This window comes from Crotalus tigris, unplaced genomic scaffold, assembly GCF_016545835.1.
Source record: "Crotalus tigris isolate CLP2741 ecotype Arizona unplaced genomic scaffold, ASM1654583v1 scf7180000017614.5298720, whole genome shotgun sequence".
In the NCBI taxonomy this organism is placed as follows: Eukaryota; Metazoa; Chordata; class Lepidosauria; order Squamata; family Viperidae; genus Crotalus; species Crotalus tigris.
In genome coordinates this window covers 335,437-342,580 of record NW_024096513.1, presented here as the reverse complement: position 1 = coordinate 342,580, position 7,144 = coordinate 335,437, and positions in this window count along the sequence as shown.

Here is a 7,144-nt window from a genome sequence, read left to right as displayed (position 1 = left end):
GTGATGGTAATGGAGATCAGTAACTCTTTAATAATTGAATCATCTAGTCATCTTCTTCCAGAACATCTATATCATATTTCTATCTGTCTATCTGTCTATCTGTCTATCTATCTATCTATCTATCTATCTATCTATCTATCTATCTATCTATCTATCTTTGCCTCTGTCTCTTTCTCTCCTCCTCCTCCTCTCTCCTCCTCTCCATCTGCTTCGCATTACACTTTATGAAAACAATTTCCTCTTTTTTTGTACAGAGTCCAAATAGAGGTTGTCTCAATGTGTATTCTCGGGCACAGAAATATACAGATGAGTCTGCAGCTAAGACTGAATTCAGCTGGAGGGAGAACTCGTTCCTGGATTGATCTGCAGAAATGGTGGCACGGCCTTTTACAGAGGTTCCATACGACTTGCCTCCACTGTTGACATTTATGGCTGCAAGCCATTCGAGACCTTTCCCAGGTGGTTGCCTGATCCAATGCCAAGCATAAGATGAAGAAGTAGCAATGGAGAAACCTGTGACTTTACAAACTAGGTTGAGTTGACTTCCAGGTCTCACCAATCCTGGCCCAGATTCTACAAGCTGAATCTCCGAGAAGACCCCTTGAAAAAAAGAGAAAGGATTGCAAATAGTGAACAACATCACCGACCAAATAAAGATCTTCTAATTTTCTGTTAAATATTCTTACATCTTGGAAGTGCTGTAAAACAAAATGCAAAGAACCATAATGCCATGGTGGTCATTTAGGAAGGCCTTTGAACTTCAAAATAAATGAGAATCTCATACTGAATGGGTTTATTTTGAAGTGAAGCATCCGCACTGTGTCTCATAAAGTTTTGCATAAGCTCCTCCTATATTGATTGTAGAAAAATAAATTCAGTCTTAAAACCTGATTTTGTTACAAGGATGGCTCATGAGCAACTGTCTCTTCCTTTTGATAAACTGAGATGGACAGAAATTGAAATCTTGGGTCTTTGTGAGGTTCCTGATGAAATTTTATTTGTAGATAGTTCAATTATATCAGCATGAATCAGTTTACCTTTTAGCCTAATGTGGGGGAAGAGAAAAAGTAGGAATATTGTGGGGGCAAAAATACCAACACCTAAAGTTTTGGGAGGCTTACTTTCAGGAGTGACCATAAAATAAAAATAATCTCAAATAAGTGAAATTATAACTGGGAATATTCATTATCTCCAAATTTGTGATGAATCCCTAAACCTATTAGATCTATTGTATACCCAATGTTATCCTTTCCATTAGAATATAAGCAAAGGTGCCACACATCAATGATCTGATCCTTTCTTCTATAGATTGGTCCCATTCTGCATAGGTCCCATCCTATAGAATGCCTTCATGACCACATCTACCAAGCATTAAGAAATAATCAGAGAGAAAGAAGCCATGCAGGTAAACTGGCCCTATGGCACGTAGACATGTATAGCTGATAACCAGCACTGTGAAGTGGAAGTTCAGACAACTCATAGATTAGAAATTTTATAACACCCAAACTGTCTATCCATCCACATTCTCGACTGATACAGATTAGAAATCATCTGCCAAAGCAGTCCCAGGCAGAGTACTTTACAGTAATCCAACTGCAGATGGCTATGGAAATGGTCTTGCAGGAAAAGAGAAAGAGCCAGTACCAGAATAACAGTAGGAGAAAAGAAACCTGAGTCTGGGTCAGAAGTGTCACCTGAGAAAACATCTCAGACAAAAGCCTCCCTCGTTCTCACAAAGATAAAAGAAAGATGGGGCAAGCACATTGAGGCTTCAAAGGCACTACTACCATGTCTTTCTAATAAAATCCATATTGCTCTATATGGCTTTGGCTTCCTAGTCTCTTCTAGCTTGAAAGTCTGACAACAACTGGAAGCTGATGGAGTCACTTGATCCAGAAATGAAAACAGTTTGCAAAGAAGAAACAATGCAAATGTAAATGCAAATGTGACTTTGACAGAATTACACAAAAAGGGAGCCAAAACATATTTTGAGGACCAGAATAATATTAGGAGAAAATTCAGACAACTTCCCTGCTGATTGATTGAGGTATAAGAATGATGGGAAGTACAGCAGAATCCAATTTTCAAGATTCTGCTATTTTAGCTGACTTTTTCCTTTGCAATCCTAAAAAAGAGCTAGAATTCCCACTGCCTGCCTTTGGTTTATACTTTGCTGTGTCTAGCAGATCTTCTCAAAATAGAACTTGATTTGGGAAAAACAGCAGGACATGAAATTCCATACAATTAATGGAGAATTTGGCCTTTCATGGAAGAAATCCCAGGAATCTTTCTGAACTGAATCCCTGAAGAGGGAAGGGAAGACATTTTCAGGTGTCATCTGGCCCTGGCAGAAGAAGAACCTGAAACCACAGCAAAATATTTAGAAACAAATAAGTGAAAGATATTCAACCACAATAAATATGGAGTAATAATATCTTTGGGAGTATATTTGTTTCGCCTTTTTGTTTCATTTCTTTTCTGCCTGGGTGATTTTGTTTCAGATGATTCACAATTCATTTTGTGGTTCTCTGCTGTTCCCGCTCGAGATATTTTAGTAGTTATTTAAAGGAAAGGTTTTTGCTTGAGATCCTTAAGAGATCTTTCACTGTGTCTCTTGCACAGTAATAGACAGCTGTGTCCTCAGCTTTTAGGTTGTTCATTTGCAGATAGAAGTTGGAACTGTCTTTGGAGGCAGTAAATCATCCTTGGATTGTTGGCGAATAAGCATTGCTACTAGATGAATAATAGGAAACAATCCATTCCAGCCCTTGGCCAGGTTTCTGTCTGATCCAATACATAGTGTAGCTGTTAACATCGAATCCACTGGCAGCACAAGTCAGTTTATGGGCTTCTCCAGGTTTCTTCAGCACTGGATCTGACTGGGTCAGGACTACCTGGGAGAGGCCTCCTAATGAAAAAGAGAAAGCACAGTTGGGTAATGGTTAGAAAGTAAGATCCATAGTTAATATATGACATTTTCTTGAGTGCTAAAAAAAGCTTAGCATGGACCAAACTACAAACCGTTGGGGAAGGTAGCCAGCATGATGAGAATTAAGACGTGGATTGCCATTGTGAAGAAGTTTGGAACGATAAGATTTACACCTCAAGTTGAGCCTGAAAAAGGAGAACAAGAGTTTAAATAGGAAGTGAAAGTCATGTTGGCTTTGCATAAATTTTGCCAGAACCTGTATAAATAGGAGATGAAGTCCTTACGTGTTGTGAAATTTAGTAGAAAATACTTTTGCACCTTGGGTTAAGTGTAAAGAAGATGAATGAGAGTTTGAATAGGAAGTGAAAGTCATGCTGACTTTGCATAAATCTTGCTGGGACCTGTATAAATATGAGATGAAATCTAGAAGTGTACTGAAATTTAGTAGAGAATTCTCTGCTATTTTCACAAAGATAATTGAGTGTATCTGGATGCAAGTAGTCCTTGACACATCGACCGGAATATTGGTTGTAAGTCAGTGCTGTCATAAATAGAGGCAACCACATTGTTGGGCACATTTTTTCAACCATTATTTTCAGTGATTGATAAGAGAGTCTTTCAGTTGTGAAGCAAATCCAAAACTGGCCAAAAATGTCAGAGACTGGCAAAAAATAGTTCAAATGACTGCCATGCACTGTGACTGGTTATTTCATTTCATTTTTTTGCAAAGAAGATTGTATCTTGGTGCTGGTAATTTTGACAGAATTACAGAGAAGCTGTTACAATTGGAAAGCGAACTGAAAGTTATTTTGAGGACCAGAATCACTCCTCAAATATTCAAAAACAATTGGGACAACTACCCCCTGATTCTTTGGGGTATAAGAAGGATGGGAAATACAGCAGAATCAGACTTGCAAGATGTTCCTATTTTAGCTGATTTTTTTTTAATATTTCTAAGAGACAGCTAGAATTCACACTGCCTGCCTTTAATTTATACTTTGCTGTGTCTACAGATCTTCTCAAAATAAAACTTGATTTGGAGAAAAAAACAGAAGGAGAGGAAATTCCATACAATTCAAAACATGTAATGAAAAAATATGGCTTCTCGTGGAAAATGCCATCTAGGGTGTCTTAGTGAGGTCTTTGAACTTCAGAAGAAATGAGCCCCTCATATTGGATGCTTTGCATTGCATCTCATAAAATTTGCATGATTTCCTCCTCTATTGAGTGGTGAAAAAATAAATGAAGATTTAATACCTGAATGTGTTATAAGGTTGGCTCCTGGTCTTTCTTTTGATAAAGTGAGATGGATAGAAATTGAAATCTCAGTTCTGTATGAACTCCCTGTTGAAATTTTACGTGCAGACATTTCATGTCTGCATGAACATAGGTCATTACATTCATGCTGACACTTCCTGTCCTGTAGCATTATATGCCAAAACAACTAGACACAGGGGCAGGTGTTTTTTCCATTTTGCCATCACTCTGCTAAGCACCTAATCCTTATAATACTGTCTTATATCTAAATATATTCACTCCTATTGCATGGTTGTACCATTATTCTCCTTGTCATCTTCTCTCATACCTCTCTTATCGGTGACATTATTATGATTATTATAACTCTGTTGCCTTGCAGGTACACTGAAAGCTTCTGAACCACACACAAATTCCTTATGTGTCTAATCACACTTGGCCAAATATCCTATCCTATCCTATCCTATCCTATCCTATCCTATCCTATCCTATCCTATCCTATCCTATCCTATCCTATCCTATCCCATCATATTTCTCTTCTCTTCTCTTCTCTTCTCTTCTCTTCTCTTCTCTTCTCTTCTCTTCTCTTCTCTCTTGTTATTCTATTCCATTCCATTCCATTGCGTTCCGTTGCATTCCATTCCATTCCATTCCCTTCCTTTCCCTTCCCTTCCCTTCCTTTCCCTTTCCTTCCATTCCAGTCCATTCCATTCCAGTCCATTCCAGTCCATTCCATTCCAGTCCATTCCATTCCATTCCAGTCTAGTCTAGTCTAGTCTAGTCTATAGTCTAGTCTAGTCTAGTCTAGTCTAGTCTAGTCTATTGTCATATCAGCATGGATCAATACTTTGTTTTTGCTTAATTTGTGGAAGGGAAGGAAGTAAAAATATAATAGAGAAAAAAAATAGCAAAAAATATCAAGCCTTCTGCAATGAGGCTCCTAGAGGCTTTGTCCAGTTCCAAGGAAGGCCATTCAGTGTCCTCTCTGCTTTTTCAGAAGAAAGAGGAAAGACAGGACAGGTAGGAGTTTTCCAGGCTAAACAACTTCCTATTTCTCTTATCTGCAAACAAAAAAAAAAAAGGGGTGATGGTAATGGAGAACTTTAACTCTTTAAAAATTGAAGCACTTTTCAGCCTCTTATATTAGAAAAGAAAAGAAAATTAGTATGCATCTATTCCCACCAGACCTCTGGTGTCTCCCTATGAAACTCTGTAAATTTTGATCTAATAAAACTAATCCCATTTTATAAAAAGAAAATACTTATACATTGTTCTATCAGTTCTCTCTTTCTCTTCCCCCCCCCTCTTGTTTTTTACAGACCACAAATAGAAGATATGTCGCTGTGTGCTCTCGGAAACAGAAATACACAGATGAATCTTCAGCTATGACCGAATTCAGCTGGAGGGAGAACTCATTCCTGGACTGATCTGCAGAAATGGTGGCACGGCTTTTTACAGAATTAGTATACCATTTGCCTCCATTATTGACATTTATGGCTGAAAGCCATTGGAGACCTTTTCCATTTGGTTGCCTGATCCAATGCCAAGCGTATTGTGAAGAAGTAGCAATGGAGAAATCTGTGACTTTACAAAGTAGGTTGAGTTGACTTCCAGGTCTCACTATTCCTGGTTCAGATTCTACAAGCTGAACGGCTGAGAAGACCCCTTAGGAAAACAGAAAGGATTGTGATCAATAAACAACATCACTGACCAAATTAAGATCTCCTAATATTTCATTAAATATTCTTACATCTTGGAAGCACTGTAAACCAAAATGCAAAGAACCACAATGCCCTGATGGCCATCTAGGATGTCCCAGTGAGATCTTTGAACTTCAAAGGAAGTGAGGAACCCATAGTGGATAGGCTTATTTTGAAGAGAAGCATCAGCATTGCATCTCATAAACTTTGCATGAGTTCCACCTCTATTGAGTGGGGGGAAATAAATTCAGTCTTAAAACCTGAATTTGTTACAAAGTTGCTCATGGACCTCTTTGTCTTTCTTATGATAAAGGGAGATGGAGAGAAATTGAAATCTCAGTTCTGCATGAAGTCCCTGATGAAATATTAAATGCAGACACTTCATGTCTGCATGAATATAGGGCATTACGTTCATGCAGACACTTCATGTTCTATAGCGGGGGTGTCAAACTGCCAGCCTGCAGGCTGGATGCATCATGCCAAAACCACGCCCACCCCAGCTCCAGCAATGGGGAAAAAGTCATGATATGTCATGACACATCTTGTGATGTGGCGAGTTTGACACCCCTGTCCTATAGCATTACATGCAAAAACAACTAGACACAGGGGCAGTTTTTCACTTGTGCCATCACTCTGCTGAGCATCTAATCTTCACAATACTTATAACAACCTGCCTCCAGAAGGTGTAAATGTTCCAACACTGGAAGTTCTTAAGAAGAAACTGGAAAGCCATTTGTCTGAAATGGTATAGGGTTTCCTGCCTGAGCAGGGGGCTGGACTAAATGACCTCCAAGGTCCCTTCCAACGTTGTTATTGTTGTTGTTGTTGTTGTTGTTGTTGTTATTACTTGGCCAAATATTCTATTCTATTCTATTCTATTCTATTCTATTCTATTCTGTTCTGTTCTGTTCTGTTCTACCCTACCCTATCCTACCCTACTCTACCCTACCCTGTCCTGTCCTATCCTATCCTATCCTATCCTATCCTATCCTATCCTATCCTATCCTATCCTATCCTATCTTATCCTATCCTATCCTGTCTTGTCCAGTCCTGTCCTGGTTGTGTTGCCTTTCTCTTCTCTTCTCTTCTCTTCTCTTCTCTTCTCTTCTCTTCTCTTCTCTTCTCTTCTCTCCAGTTCCATTCCATCCTTTCCCACTCCGTCCCACTGTATCCCATTCTATTCTGTTGTCATGCTGTTGTCATGTTTAATTTATGAAAGGGAAGAAAGGGAAAATATAATTGAGAAAAAATAGAAACAACC